Raw genomic sequence first — 17142 nt, forward strand, 5'->3', positions numbered from 1 at the left:
TGCCTAGCATGCACAAAGACCCAGGTTCGATTCCTTGGTACCACATACATAGAAAAAAGCCAGAAGTGGTGCTGAGGCTCAAGTGGTAGAGCTCTAGCCTTGAGAAAGTCTAAGGACAGTGCTCAGGCCCTGAGCTCAAGCCCAGGACTGGCAAAAAAAAAAAAAAAAAAGAATTACAGGCATGAGCCAATGGCACCCAGTATAGTATACTATAAGTAAATTGAGCAAGAACTATCCTATTTAGAGTTATAAGCTATTTCTAGAGGCCATTGTCAGTATTGTAGGATGAGCATGTGGACTGGCATGACAACAGAATTATAGACAAGATGTCAGACAAGTTTGAGACATGCTAGGCGAAGTAAAGTTGAACTGACTTGTTTGTGACAGGACTTCTTAGAGTCATCAGAGTGCACTAACAGCAGTAGTGGCTTTAAAAGAGGGCTGTGATGTGAAGCCTTCCTCAAACTTACTCAAGCAAGAAATCCTATGTCAGAAATAATCTTGTGAGACAGACTGACGTTTATGTATATAAACTTGAGCAGAGAGCAGTGACTCACAGAGCACAATATTCTCAGCAATCTTATTCAGAGATAATAATCTTTGCAAGATCATGAAAACCTTGTAAGAAAAGAAAACAATAGATAATCGCCAGGCATGATGGTACATATCTGAAATCTTAGCACTTTGGAGATTGAGCCAGGAGGATTGTGATTTTGAAGCCAGACTGGGATATAGAGAGAGAACCTGGCTTAACAAATAAATCACCAAGCCAAGTGTGGTGGCTCAGGCCTGTAATCCTTGCTGTTCAGGAGGCTGAGATCTGAGGATCAGGATTCAAAGCCAGCCAGGCCATTAAAGAACCTAAAGGATGTAGGGCTGGGAGTTTGGCATAATTGTGGGGTGCTTGCCTAGCATGCATGAAGACCTGGGTTCGATTCCTCAGTACCACATACTAGAAAAGCCAGAAGTAGTGCTGTGGCTCAAGTGGTAGAGTTCTAGCCTTGAGAAAGCCCAAGGACAGTAAAGCCCAGGACTGGCAAAAAAAAAAAAAAAAGAAAAGAAAAAAGAACCTGAGACTCTTATCTCCAATTAACCTCTAGAAAACGTGAAGTGGGGTTGTAGCTCAAGGGATAGTGTAGAGGCCTTGACCTGAAGAGCTCCGGGACAATGCTAAGACTCAGGGGTGGGGCAGTAGCCTTGAGCTGAATAGCTCAGGGACAGCACTTCAGGCCCAGAGTTCAAGCCCCATGACTAACAACAACAACAAAAAGATACTAATTATTTTTCTTGGCTGAGGATTGAATCCAGAGCCTGACACACTGTCTAGGCAATCACTCTACCAGCCCAAAATGTTTTCTTATTTTACTTTGTGATAGGGCCCTCACACTTTTGCCCATGAGAGTCTCAGTCTTCTGAGCTCAAGTGATTCTCTTGCTTCTGCCTCCTGAGTGCTGATTAGCCCTGGGCCTTCTAGGCCCAGCCCCAAAGATGTTAATTTTAATGTGGATGAGTGTATTAATCTTTTTCTCTCTTAATAGTATGAGAAAGCTGAAGTTCTTGTAGAAGCCATATCTATATTTAGGACCTTGGCTTACTGGCACATGACTGTGGAGATATGTAATGCTGTGGGTTAAGAACCAAAATCATTTTGGGGTACCTTAGTTTCTTCAATAGGCATTTACTTTCAACATGTACATCTGATCTAACACTTCATGACTACTAGGTAAAACACTTGGAATGTATGCTTAAGCTTAGCTGGCCAACCTTAAAACTTCGGAAGGCTGTAACAGAGCCTCTGATGTCTGTTGCTATAGCTCTGCTACGTAATGCCTTTCTTCATCAATGTATATATCAAATGCATTGATTTGTGACTTTAAAAAAAAATTTGCGGCTACAATAGTTTAGGTTTGGTAGTACTGCTTAAGTGGGAGAATATTTGTTTAGCATTCCTGAGGCCCAAGATTTAATTCCCACCATGAAAAAGAAAGAGGGGAAGAAAGAATGAAAGGAAGAGAAAGAAAAAGAAAGAAAGAGGAAATGGTGAGGGAGGAAGGAAGGAAGGAAGAAAGAAAGGAAGGAAGGAAGAGAGGAGCTTTGAGTGGAAAAGTCAAGGGAAAGCTTGAGATCCTAAGTTCAAACCCCAATGCTGGCTCGTGTGCGCTCCTGTGCACACACAGAGTCACTGAACCAGATAGAGGTATGAGGCGAAGTGGAAAATAAACCCTCCATTTTCATCTTCAGTTACCAACTTCCATCTGTTGGTTCTGTGGCTCTGTTTAATTCTGCTATCAAACATGGCCTGTCAGACACTAGATATGGTGGCTTGAAGTCCTTGTACTTGCAAGGCTGTGGCAGGAGGATCAAGAGTTTGAAGCCAACCTCAGGCATTCCTGAATGGTCTCTGACTGTCTCTGTCTCTGTCTCTGTCTCTCTCTTTCTCTCCAGAGTCCAGAGTCCTGTGTATCTCAGCCTGGTCTGGGTACCTATGGCCTCTATTGCTGGAGCACTGTGATTATAAGGATTCACCAGTACGCCCAGCTTAATTACTATAACCTAATGAGCTAACAACAAAAGTAACTACTTACAGCAATGCCTCGCATAATGTAAATAGCATTAACATAGCTGGACACATTTATGTCCCTACTTATGTTAGAATTTATCGAATAATGAAATATTCATCAGATAGATCTATTTGCTAGGCTTAAATAACTGAATTTTCTTTCTGGGTTTTTTTTTTTGAGTTTTCTTGATTTCACTCATAATCATTTAGAAAATCACAGTCTTATTCCATTCCAGTCTCAATTGCTCCTATTAATTACTCTTAGATTATACAGTGCAGCTCAAACAATATTTCTTTTTTCTTTTTTTTTTTTTTTTGCCAGTCCTGGGCTTAAACTCAGGGCCTGAGCACTGTCCTTGGATTTTCTCAAGGCTAGAGTTCTACCACTTGAGCCTCAGCACCACTTCCGGCTTTTTTCTGTGTATGTGGTACCAAGGAATCGAACCCGGGTCTTCATGCATGCTAGGCAAGCACTTTAACTACTAGGCCAAACTCCTGGCCCTCAAACAATATTTCTAAGTTTATAGTATGGCTAAGAAAGGATTACAGTGGCTCTAAGGCTTTGAGGGTCTTTACTGAAGTGAGAAGGCAGAGAGAGCCCACACAGATACAAAGAGTCATTGTGGGGAGTTAGGTATCAATTTTAACCCAGTCACAGAGCTGTTCAGACCAAGTGGTCCAATGCAGGGCTGTTAGAAGCAGATCATCTAAAAATAGTTTAAAATATTAATTCAGGTATTGACTTTGTTCAGCTTGCTTACCTGGTGGACTACCCCTTTACCCTCTTCTTTTGTGCTCAAACTCAGGACCTAAGTGCTGTTCCTTAGCTTTTTTTTGCTCAAGATTGTACTCTACCACTTGAGCCATAGTTCCACTTCTGGCTTCTGGCTAGTTGGAGACAAGAGTCTCAAGGACTTTCATGCATAGGCTGATTTCAAACTGACCTCAGCCTCCTGAGTAGATAAAATTACAAGAGTGATTCTTGGGTGTCTGTCGTGAGCCATGCCTCTAGCCTGACTTTTTGCTGGTTATCTTGGAGATAGTCTTATGGCTCTTTCTGCCTTAGCTGGCTTCAAACCATGATCCTTCAGGCCTCAATTTCCTGAGTAGCTAAGATTATAGTCATGAGTCACTGATGTTCACTTGTTCTTGCTTTTCATAGGCACCTAGACTTGAGTTAGTTTAACCATCCTGTCAAAGACCACAGGTCTTTGAACACCTAAGAGCTGCAAGAGAGAAAAAAAAATAGAAGCTGACCAATCATTTGTAGACATTTCAATGAGGGAAAGTCCCTCTAAGCCTCAGCTAGTGTTTGTTAGATGGACAAGGAGCAAGGGAAAAAACAGATCCATTGAGTCCCACTCCCAAGAGACATGATAACATTGAATTCATCATTGTTCGTGATTGGTTTCTGATGTTGTTGTTGTTAGTTAATGTTATTAGAGTTTGAATTGTGTCATAAGTTTGCTAAGCAGGCACCCTACCACTTGACCACTTGAACTATGCCTCCAGTACTGTTTTGACTTTTTTTTTCCCCAGATACTGTGTTAATTTATTTTGTATTTTTTTGTACCAGTTCTGGGCTTAAACTCAGGGCCTCATGCTCATGCTTGGCTTCCCCCGCCCTCTGCCTCAAAACCACTTGAGCCACACCTCTATTTTCAGTTTTTTTGGAAATAAAAATATAGAAGATTTGTCTGTCTGGATTAATTTCCAACTTCAATTCTCAAATCTCAGCCTCCCGAGTAGCTAGGATTATAGATTTGAGCCACCAGCCCCAGGGGCAGTGTGTCGAACTTTTGCTGGGCTGGCCTTGAATAAAGATCCTCCTGCCTCAGCCTCTTGAATAGGATGACAAGTGTATAATACCACACCCATGTACATTTTTCATCTTAGGTAACAGCCCAGTCTGGGAGCTCAGCAGTCAGATGGCCTTTACTTGGGCCTCACCCATGTGCACTGATCTTGGGGACACAGAAACTCAGGGCAAGACATGATTTTCCTAGTTTCTCACTGCTCAGCCCCTCATTGCTGCCTCCTTGTTGATCTGTGTGATGCTCGTTCAGGTTTCCAGAATCTCTCAGTCAGCCTCTTTGTTGTGTTGCTCACGTTTCTCTCCACTCAGCAATTTTCTTCCAATCTTCACCCAGTCTAACTCCAGCAAGTGACCAGGACACCTATAAAAATCCTTGTCTGTCACCTCATTTGCTCCACGGAATTCTTTGGGCTCACTTGCATACCTGATCTTTCTTCCTCCATTCTTATGTATTTTTGTTTGTTTGACTGGATGCAGGGTGTAGTGTAGACTGTCCTGGAACTCACTTTATACTCCAGGCTGGCTTCAAACTCACAATTCTCCTGTCTAAGTCTCTTGAGATACACCTCTGTGTTTAGCTCTCTCTCAGTTCTCTCTTGCTTTTTCTTCCTTGCTCAGGTGCTGGGCTCTGGGATTTGGCTTTTCCTCTTGCTTTTGCTTGTATTTTCCGGCTTTGAACTGCAATCCTCAGATCTCAGCTGGGATTACAAGGGTGAGCCACTGGTGTCTGGCTAATTTTTTCTTCTTTTCTTTCTTTCATTTATGTCAGGGTCATGGTTCTTGAACTTGGCCTGGGAGCCGTCCCTGAGCTCTTCAGCTCAAGGCTACAGCCCTACCCTGGAGCCAAGCCCCACTTCCCATTTGCCTAGAGGTTAATGGGAAGATAAGAGTCTCATGTTCTTTCGTGTCTGGGCTGGCTTTGAACCTTGATCCTCAGATCCCAGCCCTCTGAGTAGCCCTCTGATTATAGGCGTAAGCCCCCAGGCCCGGTTCTAAAAATTTTTTCTTTGGCAAGTCACACAAAAGGTCTTCCTGGCTCAGACTTCTAAACTTTGAGTTGTTCAGTTTGTATGTCATCTCTTCTAAGAGTTTTTCCAGAACACTCCCACACAAGGAAGTCCTCCCTGGCCTGTGCTGCCTGCTTGGGCAAGTTCTACTAGATGCTTCCGTCTTTGTTTTGCCAGTGGACCAGGAAGGAGAGGTACCTATCAACCAATAGGCCATTCCACAGACCCATTGAATGAAGATTCTCAAACTGACAACCATATGGGAGCAAGGGCCAAGGCCCCACCAATGTGGTGGACAGAGCCCAGGGGGCTTGTGACTAAGCCTCTGTCCAGAGCTATTAAGTCATCCATGCCTGGTGCCCAGTACCAGCGCACACCCCATGACGACTGACAGAGATCATTCTGTTGAGGCCTTTCTTGAGGGAGGAGGCAGAGGCCCAGCCAGAGAGCAGGGCAGGGCTTAGAGCAGGCATGGAAGGCTGTGCCCAGGAGAAAGAGCAAGGCAGGCTGTCACCGGCTCCCTGGCACACACCCAAGCAAGGCAGAGGGGGAGGACTCATTCATCCAGGGCCAGCCCAGGAGTGAGACTGCAGAGCAGGCTGGCCCAGCCCAGCCCAGCCCAGGCCTAGCCGCAAGGCAGGGAGGGGATTTCCTCAGGCTCTCTCCTCCAGGGCTCTGTCACTTTGGGAACCGGTCTGGAAGATTTTAGTTCAAGGACGGACAGGGGAGCGACTCGCAGGGCCGCAGGGCGGGAGCTTGGAGCAGCAGGGAGATCCACTGGCCCAGGACATCTGGAAGACGGGACCTGTCGGTGCAGCTTGGGCGGTCCCTGCCTGGGCCCCTCGAGGTGAGGTGCCCAGCAGGAGTGGGGAGAGTTGGAAGGGGAGGCTGGGATAAGGGGGAGGAGGTGATGTCAGAGTGCTAAAAGCTGGCCACCGCCTGGAAACCTCCCTCCCTTCCGGAGTAACCTGGGCGGCTGCTTTGTCTTTTGCAAGTTTCATTTTAAAAGTTGCCAGTGTGTTGGGCTGGGAGTTGGGACGAGGGGGGTAGAGGGGGCGGTACGACTGTCTTCCCCAGGGAAATGGAGATGGGGAGGTGACTAGGTAATTCCATTCCCCTTCCCTGGTTTTCTGCCTCTTACTCTTACTCACATTCTGAATCGAGAATGTGCACAAGCTCACAATTTTGGGGGAGCAGGGAGTGCTAGGGGTGGAACTTAGGGCTTCATTCATGTTAGCTAAGTGGTGTGAGTACATTCCCTGCTGTACTTCCCAATTTTTCTTCATCCCACGGTGCCAGGTTTTTTTTAGTCCTTGTGCTCTGCCAACCCCTGTCCCCTGCCCTAGGCACCGCCTGGAGACAACATGCTTTCTTCCAGTCTTACTTCTTTGTTCCTTGTTTCCTTCTTCCTGGTGCAGACAGTCAGGCCCATTGATTGTCTTTTCTTTCTGCCAGTCCTGAGGCTTGAACTCAGGACCTGGGCACTGTCCTTAAGCTTTCTCAAGGCTAGTGCTTTACCATTTGAGCCACCGCATCACTTCTGGCTTTTTTTGTGTATGTTGTACCAAGAAATCGAACCCAGGGCTTCATGCATGTTAGGCAAGCACTCTACCACTGGGCCACATTCCCAGCCCCCACCTTTTTTTTCTTTATTTGAGCATATACTTGAATTGTCTGGTGAACTAAGGGGGTGATGGTGGTGATGGATTGCACAATTTCTACTCCCTTTAGGAATAAGAAATCTGAATTTTATCCACCAACATTTAGTGACCGTCTATACATTGGTGGGCAACAAGCATGGTGTGGTGGAAATTATCTTGGAGTCACAAAGTTGGATTCCTAACTACATACGACTTGTGTATTTACTGGGGCTTGGATTCTTTATCTAATAAATGGTACTTTTATGAAGATGATGGGGAACAAAATATGCAAAGCACCATGTTGGGTGCCAGGCACAGATATTGAACATCTGTGCTCTCTCCTTCTCTCTGTATGCACACCCCTCCCCAGCAAAGCCCTTTTCTAAGTGACTCCTCTCTTGCCTTGCCTACGCGCGCGCGCGCGTGTGTGTGTGTGTGTGTGTGTGTGTGTGCTTGCGCGTGCACACTGGGGCTTTAACTCAGGGCCTGGGCACAGTGTCACTTCCACTTTATTCTGTGTATGTAGTACTAAGAAATGGAGCCCAGAGTTTCATGCATGCTAGGTAAGCACTCTGCCACTAAGCCCATTCTTAGTCTTTCTATGGCACACTGTCCACACATACACACACACACACACACACACACACACACACACACACACACACACACACAAAGCTAGGTACCAGTGACTCACACTTCTAATTCTAATTAATAAGAAGGCTGAGAATCAGTTTGAAGTCACCTAGTCAGGAAAATCCAAGAGACTCTTATCTGTAAAAAAAAAAAAAAAAACACAAAAAGCTGGAAGTGGAGCTGTGGCTCAAGTGGTAGAGTACTAGCCTTGAACAAAAATGCTCAGGGACAGAACTCAGTATCTGAGTTCAAGCCTCAGGACTGGCAAAATAATATATATATATATATATATATACATACATATTTAGATATTTTAGATATTGTTTTAGATATTGTTCTAAGGGTTTTACTGAAAAATAAATTAATTTAGTTACAAATTCACAAAGTAGATTCTTACCTCCTGCTTTTACAGATGAGCTTTCTGTGGTACCAAATGAGTTTAGTGCAGACACTTTGACTTCCTTTAGAATTGTGTGTATGGTTTTTTTTTGTTGTTGTTGTTATTGTTGTTGGTTTTGTACTAGTACTGTGGCTTGAAGTCTGTGCTTGGGCTCTATCTCTTAGCTTTTGGTGCTCAAAGCTGATGTTCTACCACTTGAGCCATAGCTCCACTTCTGGGTTTTTGCTAGTTAGTTGGAATAAGAGTCTCTTGGATTTAGCTGCTTGAGCTGTTTTTGAATGGAGATCCTCAGGTCTTCCCTTGAGTAGCTAGGATTACAGATATGAGCCTTGGAAGCTTTCAAGTAGAGGTAGAGACTAATATGCTGCTTCCGGTGAGATGATAGTCTATTCTGTAGAGGGACACAAAGATGACCCAGGTTAATGGCAGGGCAGGATATGAAATGACATTTTGTTCTGTGGTCCTGATGAGGTATATTGGTAGCTTTATTACAAATACTCTAAAATCTAGTGACCTAAAACATACACCATGTAATTTTGTCATGACCCACTATATGAAGAATCTGGGCAGAGTTCAGCTGAGCTCTTCTGCTCCACGAGCTCTCAGCCAAGCAGGGTCAACCGCTTGGCTGTGCTCTTAGTTGTAAGATCCAAGGACTCTTACATTGGTCGGGCAACTTTGTGCTCTCTGCATAGCCTCTGTTCCCTCTGGATAGGTTGCCTACAGCATGGAGGTCCCATCTAGTCAATCTTTTTATATGATGTCAGTCTTCAAAGAGGGAGTATTTCTAAAGAACTGAGCCCTGGAAGGTACTCAGCACTACTTTTGTCATGTTGTGTTGGTTAGAACCAATCCCAGGGCTAGTATTGTAATTTAAGGAGAGAAGAAACCAATACCATGTCTTAGTGGGAGGAATAGAAGATAATATACTACATCTGCAGTCTACCACATGGCTTTGGAAACTGAAGAGCCATAACCACTGTGATGTGCTGACCCACTTTTTAATCTAAATCATAGTATACTATGTTGGAATAACTGGGGCCTAGGATAGGAATGTGTATAGCTTTTTTCCCCCCTTCCATCTCTTTCCAGAAGCCTAACACTAACAAAACATTCAGGGAAGTACATCCAATGAATGTATTTATCACATAAACATTTGGTAGTTTATCAAAGTATGACTTCCCTCAGAGAGTTCTTAAAAATGTGAACTGACTGAGATCTGAGGATTATGTTTCAAAGCCAGCCTGGGCAGAGAAGTCCATGAGACTTACATCCAATTAACTATCCAGAAAAAGCTAGAAGTGGCATTGTGGCTCAACTGATAGAGTGCTAGCCTTGAGACAAAGATAGGAGTCCTGATTCTCTGAATCCAGATTTCTAAGGGAAAAGTTTTTAGTGTCTGCTATTAAAAAGCCCCAGTGTTCAGGCCCTTATCAGGGAGACTGATCTCAGAGATCTGAGGTGAGCCAAGACAAACAGGATCATTATATGATTCTGTTGTGAGATCTACCTATGGCTGTAGGGGTAGACCCATCCATCTTCATCTCAGATGATCCAGGACATATCCCAAGGAACTTCTTTCTAGTCTTAGGCAAACTGGGAAAAATATTCATTAGTAAAGGACTACTATTTCAGAAACATTGTAGATAAAGCCTTTTTGGGAAAAAAAGTTTCTAATGCTGGTAATGATTTTGTCTCCTTACTTTAAGGATTGAAGTAGGATCATAGATTGTGAAGCTAATCAGAGATAATTCCTTGAATCATCGAGTAAAAACATTTCTGGTTTTTCTTAGCTCTTTATTGTGTTAGATTGGTCAGCTCACTTAAACAGTCTGCCTTTGTGTCATTCTTCTAGAATATATTTCTTTTATTTTCCATGCTCAAAAAATTATCTTTGCCAGGTTCTGGAGTCTGTAATTCTAGCTACTTAGGAGGCTGAGATCTGAGGATTGCAGTTCAAAGCCAGCCAGGACAGGAAAGTCCATGAGACTTATGTCCAATTACCCATCAGAAAACCAGACGTGGTAGAGAGCTAGCCTTGAGCACAAAACCTTAGGGACACTGCCAAGGCTCTGAGTTCAAGCCCCATGAGTGACCTCCCAAAATTACTTTTATTTATATTTTGTATTGGTACTAGACCTTGAACGCAGGGCCTCAGGCTCTTGCTAGCTTGTTCACAGCTGGTATTTTACCACTTGAGCCACACTTCTTTTTTTTGCCTGTCCTGGACTTGAACTCAGGGCCTGAGCACTCACCTTAGACTTTCTCAAAGCTAGAGCTTTACCACTTGAGCCTCAGCAACACTTCCCACTTTTTTTTCTATGTGTGTGGTACCGAGGAATTGAACTCCAGTCTTTGTGCATGCTAGGCAAGCACTCTACCACTAGGCCAAACTCCCGGCTTGAGCCACACTTCTTTTTTTTTTTTTTTTTTGCCAGTCCTAGGCTTGAGCTGAGGGCCTGAGCATTGTCCTTGGACTTTCTCAAGGCTAGAGCTCTACCACTTGAGCCTCAGCACCACTTCCGGCTTTTTTCTATGTATGTGGTACCAAGGAATCGAACCTGGGTCTTCACGCATGCTAGGCAAGCACTTTAACCACTAGGCCAAACTCCCGGCCCTTGAGCCACACTTCTATCCCTGCTTTTTGTTGATTATTTAGAAATGGGATCTTAGACTCTTCTGTCCCGGCTGGTTTTGGACTGTGGTCCTTAAGGACTCAGGTCCTGGAGTAATGCATAAATTTATGGAATGTGTTTAATAGCTCCAAATGGGGTTACCTAGGAGTACAATGACCTGGGATATTGCTTCTCCCTTCCTCGTTTCTCTTTTTCTGGCAGTACTGGGGTTTGAACTCAGATCCTTGTATTTGTGAGGCACATGCACTACCACAGAGCCATATCTCCAGCCCCTGAATCTAGTCTCGGATAGCTGGACTTGTGTCTTCACAGGGTGATTTCCATACATGAAAGAGGTTCTGTATTGTGAGGTGAGAATTATGGTGGTCTTTGAATGGGAGACATGTAGAAAAGAACTATTTTTTTCTTTTTATATGATAATGAGGAATTGAACCCAGGGCTTCATACACATTAAACAAGCACCCTTCCACAGTAAAACAGTGGGAATTCAGGGAAGAAGCTTTCATTTCTTTATCTTTTTGTGCTGGTACTGGGGTTTGAACTCAAGGCTTGGGTATTGTCTTTTAGCTTTCTCTTAAGGCTAGAGCCACAGCTCTACCTCTGGCTTTTTGGTGGTTAGTTGGAGATAAGAGCCTCGTGGACTCTTCTGCTGTAACTGGATTTGATCCTCGGATCTCAGCTTTTTGAGTAGCTAAGATCACAGGTGTCAGCCACCGATGCCTGGCTAGAAAGGAGCTTTGATCTCCCAGTGAGCCTGGAAAATGTTCAGGAAAGATAGTGTCTCTATCTGAGGTACCGTCAACGTGGAAGGCAAGTAAGTTTTGCATTAAAAGCAAGGAAAACTTTTGGGAACTGGGGTTTGTGAAGGCATTAAAACAAACAAACAAACCCAAACTCCTGCCTTTTTATTCCAAATGTGACTTCAGAAACAGAGCAAAAAGAAAAACAACCGAAACCGCAAGCCTATAATATTGAAAAGCTAGTTCTTAAATTTCTGCAGCTAAAAAAGCATCTTTTCAGGCTAAGACCACAGAGAGATTGCTGTGGCATAATGACAGTCTGCAGTGTGATGAAGGAGGCCCAGAAGCCTAATCTGTTGCCTTGCCAATTACCCAGGTTGCCTAGCAACATTACCCACCAAAAGCTTCCAGCCAGGCTCAGCTGTACCACAATGGGGTACACCCAGCCCAGCCTGCAGCCTGTTCTCCTGAGCTCCCTGGCCACATCAAGGCTGGACTTCGCACTGGCAGGGGCCTGCCTGGTACTGATGAGTGGGTGGGCCAGCGGTTTAAAAAAGAAAACAAAGCCCACAAGCCTTAGGACAGGAAAAATTAGACAAAACAAAGCAACAACAACAACAACATAACCCCAAACTAGTCACCAGCGATCTTGTTAAATGGTAATCTGCCATCATCAAAAGGCCATTGGAGGGGCAGGGAGTTTGGCCTAGTGGTAGAGTGCTTGTCTAGTGTGTGCGAAGACCAGGGTTCAATTCCTCAGTATCACATACATAGAAAAAGTTGGAAGTGGTGCTGTGGCTCAGGTGGTAGAGCTATAGCTTTGAAAAAAGCCCAAGGACAGTGCTCAGGCCCTGAGTTCAAGCCCCAGGACTGGCAAAAAAAAAAAAAAAAGAGGCCAGGTCGATGGAGATCTTGGGTGTCTTGTTTCCTCCATAAGAGTAATCTTTTAAGTGCTTCACATTCTCCTCTCCTTCCAACTCCTTCTCCTCCTCCTTCCTCTTTCTTCTTCCTCCTCCTTCCTCCTTTCTCCTTCCTCCTCCTCCTTCCTCCTTTCTCTTTCCTCCTCCTCCTCCCTCCTCCTCCTCCATCCTCTTCCTCCTCCTACTTCTTCCTCCTCCTTCTTCTCCTCCTTCTCCTCCTCTTCCTTCCTCTTCCTTCTTCCTCCTTCCTCTTCCTCCTTCCTCCTCCTCCTCTTCTCCTTCCTCTTCTTCTTCTCTGTCTTTCTCTCTCCCTTTTTCCCCTCCCTCCCTCTCTTTTTTGCCAGTGTTTACACTTGGACTCAAGGCTTTTTGTTCAAGGTTGTTGCTCTATCATTTGAGCCATAATTCATTTTTACTTCCAGTTTTGATGATTGATTGAGATAAGAGTCTTTTGGATTTATCTGCTTGGGCTGGCTAGGGACTTCAGTCCTTCTTAGGATTACAAGTATGAGCTACCAGGGCCTGGCCTGCATTCTCTGACTATTGTGGAGACTCTGTACTTATTAAATTTTCCTACAGATTTGCTTAAGGCGGTATTGGTTGGATTATGGATAAGAAGGAGTCTCGTATGATATGTGCCTTCCACAGGAGAAGAGTAGTTCATCTGTGCCATAGTTTATTTCCACACTCAATAGGGTTACGACATCTTAAAATAATAGAATACAGAAATGATGCTAAGAAACGGAAGTTTAATTCAATCTACTTGAAATGTTCAGTGCTTTGGGTGAACATTTAGGAGTAAAGGGAAAGGAAATGAACCTTCTCACGAGAAGGAATAACTCTTTATCCCATCATACTAAGTCCACAGAGAACAAATGCACTAGGGTTTAACAGGTCTACATCAGAACTCTTGGAAAGTGCAATTCAACCCTTCTGTGTGCTGGTGACCCACTCTTACAAGTGGGGTGATAATGGATTCCTTGCAGTTCTCATGTCTGTGTTGAGGTCGTGCTGTGCCAGGCAGTGATCTATCTGTCTCCACTGTCCTCATCAGTGCGTGACGAAGAACACTACGGAACTAAAGAATATGTTACTCGTTGATGACTGTGGCCTAAGGTTGTGAGCAATGGTGCTTGTTTCAGGGCAGTGATGACCAGAAACTAGACTTGGTTCTTTTTACTTTTCTTTTTTTTTCCCCCCTCAACGAACCCCTCCACTTCCCGCCCCCCACTGGTTTGACTCAGAACTTGGAATTCACTTGAGCCAGGCCTCCAGCCTGACTTTTTTTTTTTTGCCAGTCCTGGGCCTAAGCTCAGGGTCTGAGCACTGTCCTTGGACTTTCTCAAGGCTAGAGCTCTACCACGTGAGCCTCAGCACCACTTCTGGCTTTTTTTTTCTATGTATGTGGTACCGAGGAATCGAACCCGGGTCTTCGTGCATGCTAGGCAAGCACTCTATCACTAGGCCAAACTCCCGGCCCCTGACATTTTTTTTTTGCTGGTTAATTGGAGAGGTTACTCTTAGATTTTTCTGTTCAGGCTGTCTTTGACTCTTAGTCCTCTACATCTCAGCCTCCTGAGTTATAGGCATGAGCTATTAGTGCCTGATTGAAGCCTTTTCTTTTTGATACCAGTCCCAGGTCTTCACTCAGATCCTGAGCTTTTGCATGTGTGTTGGGGGAGGGTCATGGGGCTTGAACTCTGGGCCTGGACTTGTCCCTGAGCTCTTCTGCACAAGGCTACCACCCTTACTTCTTGAGCCACTTCCTGTTTTCTAGTAGTTAATTGGAGAAAAAAAGATCCTAAGCTTTTTTTTTTTTTGCTCAGGACTAGTGTTCTATTACTTGAGCCACAGCTCTATTTTCAAGTTTTTGGTGGTTAATTGAAGATCAGAGTCTTTTAGACTTTCCTGCCTGGGCTGGCTTTGAACTGGATCCTCAGGTCTCAGCCTCCTGAATAGTTAGGATTACAAGTGTGAGCCACTGGCACCTGGTTTCTATGTAGCATTTTAACTTTCTGTGAAACAGTTGCTCACCCAGATGAGGTGAGAAGTTCCCTAAGAATTAACCATTAATTGGGGCCAGGAGTTTGGCCTAGTGGTTAAAGTGCTTGCCTAGCATGCATGAAGACCTGGGTTTGATTCCTCGGTACCACATACATAGAAAAAAGCCAGAAGTGGTGCTATGGCTCAAGTGGTAGAGCTGTAGCTTTGAGAAAACCCAAGGACAATGCTCAGGCCTTGAGCCCAAGCCCAGGACTGGCAAAAAAACAAAACAAAACAAAAAAAAACACCAAAAGAAGAATTAACCATTAACCACTTCATATTTGTTATTAAGAGAATATTCTAGAATACCTCGACATTTGCAGGTTGAACACATTCAGTCTTTGTTTGTTTTGCCAGTCCTGGGGCTTGAACTCAGGATCTGAACACTGTCCTTGGGCTTTCTCAAGGCTAGTGCTCCACCACTAGAGCCACCACATGACTTCCAGCTTTTTTCTATGTATGTGGTACTGAAGAATCGAACCTGGATCTTCGTGCATGCTAGGCAAGCACTCTACTACTAGGCCAAACTCCCAGCCCCTCATTCAGTTTTTAAATATATATATTTTATTGGTATTGTAGAGGTGATGTACAAAGAGGTTACAGTTACATAAGTCAGGTGAGTATGTTTCTTTTTGAACCATGTCACCCCTTCCCTTGCTCTTTCAGTTTTAGTATTTTCTTGGCTCTGTGTGTGTGTGTGTGTGTGTGTGTGTGTGTGTGTGTGTGTGTGTGTGTGTGCAGGAGGGCCTGGGAATGAATGAGTTGAAGAACTGGCTTTTCCTGAGCCAGTGCTTATTCTACCTAGATGTGTTCCCCACTAACATGATTCTCTATGTAATATGCATCTTATGCAATAACAGTGATGAAAGTGTTTCTTGTTTGGGGAGTTGGAAAGATTTAGACAAGACACTTGGTAGTTGAGTGGTGCCTGGGCTTTTTAAGGGATGAGTGGGTCCACCCTGTGTGGCTTCTTGGTGTGCTGAGAAACAGCTGCATTTGTGTTGTTGGGGTGATAGTCATAGGGCTTGAATTCAGGGCCTGAGAGCTGTCCCTGGGTTTTTTGTTTGTTTGTTTGTTTTTTGCTGAAGGCTAGCATTCTCTCACTTTTAGCTACATCTCCACTTCCAGTTTTCTGGTGGCTTAACTGGAGATAACTCTCACAGACTTCCATGCCTAGGCTGGCTTTAAATCAAAATCCTTAGATCTCAGCCTCCTGAGTAGCTAGGATTGTAGACATGAGCCACCAGTGCTTGGCTGAAACAGCTGCATATTTAATCAGAAAGCTAGAGGCATCTAACAACCTATCTCAGCTGTTTCTACCAGTAGGGCAAAAATACTGAGCAGTGCCACCCAGTTTTGATCTTGCATGTGTGTGGCCTTTCAACCAAGAATAGGCGGCAGCAGCTCACTTGCTCGCTCATAGCTCCGCAAGCCACGGCATCATACCAGCGTTACAGAAAGCTCAAGGAACCTGCAAGATCTTTGCTTAATGAGTAAGAAAACGCAGTCAGGGCTATGAATCTCCACCCAGCAAGTGACCCTGTGACTTAGAAGAATGTGTGTGCATTTGTATCTCTTGAGACTTGCCTGTGCCAGAATCACAGCCACTTGTTTTGTCTGTATATCGAGGTTTTGTTCAGCTGGGCTTCTAAAAATGCATGTAATCTATCATATGTTTTCAGAAACAGTATCCTGACCTTGATCTACAGCGCCTGTGAAGTTTATTTGCCAGCCACACCCGAGCAAGGGCAAAATTAATGACTTTCTGTGTGAGGCTCTGGGGAGCACACTTTGGACCCAGGAGCAGGGTCTCACATTGGTGAGAAAATTTCAGTACGATTGGGGCTAGGAGCATGGCCTAGTGATAGAGTGCTTGTCTAGCATGCATAAAGCCCTGGGTTTGAGTCCTCAGTATCACATACACAGAAAAAGCCAGAAGTGGTAATGTGGCTCAAGTGGTGCTAGCTTTGAGAAAGCCCAAGGACAGTGCCCAGGTGCTGAGTTCAGGCTCGAGGACTGGCCAAAAAAAAAAAAAAAAAAAAAAATCAGTACATTGTAAGGAAGATCTGCGTAAAAATTAGAACTATCAGAAATCACAATATCTTCACTAAAGTATATTTAGGATATTTACATTTTTTCACTAATAAAGTACTCAGTTTATATCATTGGAATATACCATTTTCTTCCTCCTCCTCTCCCCCCTTCCCCCCACTTTGTCTTCCTCCCTTTCTGTGCTGCTACTGAGCCTTAAACTCAAAACTTTATGCTCTTCCATGTTTTTTTTTGGCTCAAGACCAATGTTCTTACACTTGGAGCCATAGTTCCACTTCTGGCTTTTTTTTGCCAGTCCTGGGCTTAGGCTCAAGGCCTGAGCACTATACTTGGGCTTTCTCAAGGCTAGAACTCTTATCACTTGAGCCACAGCACCACTTCTGGCTTTTTTCTATGTATGTGGTACCGAGGAATCGAACCCGGGTCTTTGTGCATGTGAGGCAAGCACTCTACCACTAGGCCAAACTCCTGGCCCCACCACTTCTGGCTTTTTATACTTTTCCCCCAGTCCTGAGGCTTGAGTTCTGGGCCTGGCCTCTATCTCTGAGCTTTTGTGCTCAAGGCTAGCTTGCTACTTACTACTTGAACCACAACTCCACTTCTGACCTTTTTTTGTGTGGTTAATTGGAAATAAGAATCTCACAGACTTTCCTGCCCAGGCTGGCTTTGAATGGTGATCTCAGCCTTCTGAGCAG

General features: G+C 44.4%; 1 protein-coding gene across 1 annotated transcript in view; it reads left to right on the top strand.

The window, feature by feature from the left end:
* The first annotated feature begins 6018 nt into the window (after positions 1–6018).
* Positions 6019–17142, top strand: part of Rhbdl2 (rhomboid like 2) — a 36672-nt gene continuing 25548 nt past the window's right edge. The window contains exon 1 of the mRNA XM_090335166.1: positions 6019–6230. The gene's annotated coding sequence lies outside the window, so the exon portion shown is untranslated. The remainder of the gene's footprint in view (positions 6231–17142) is intronic.

Source organism: Megascapheus bottae, chromosome 6, assembly GCF_031878675.1.
Source record: "Megascapheus bottae isolate mThoBot1 chromosome 6, mThoBot2.hap1, whole genome shotgun sequence".
In the NCBI taxonomy this organism is placed as follows: Eukaryota; Metazoa; Chordata; class Mammalia; order Rodentia; family Geomyidae; genus Megascapheus; species Megascapheus bottae.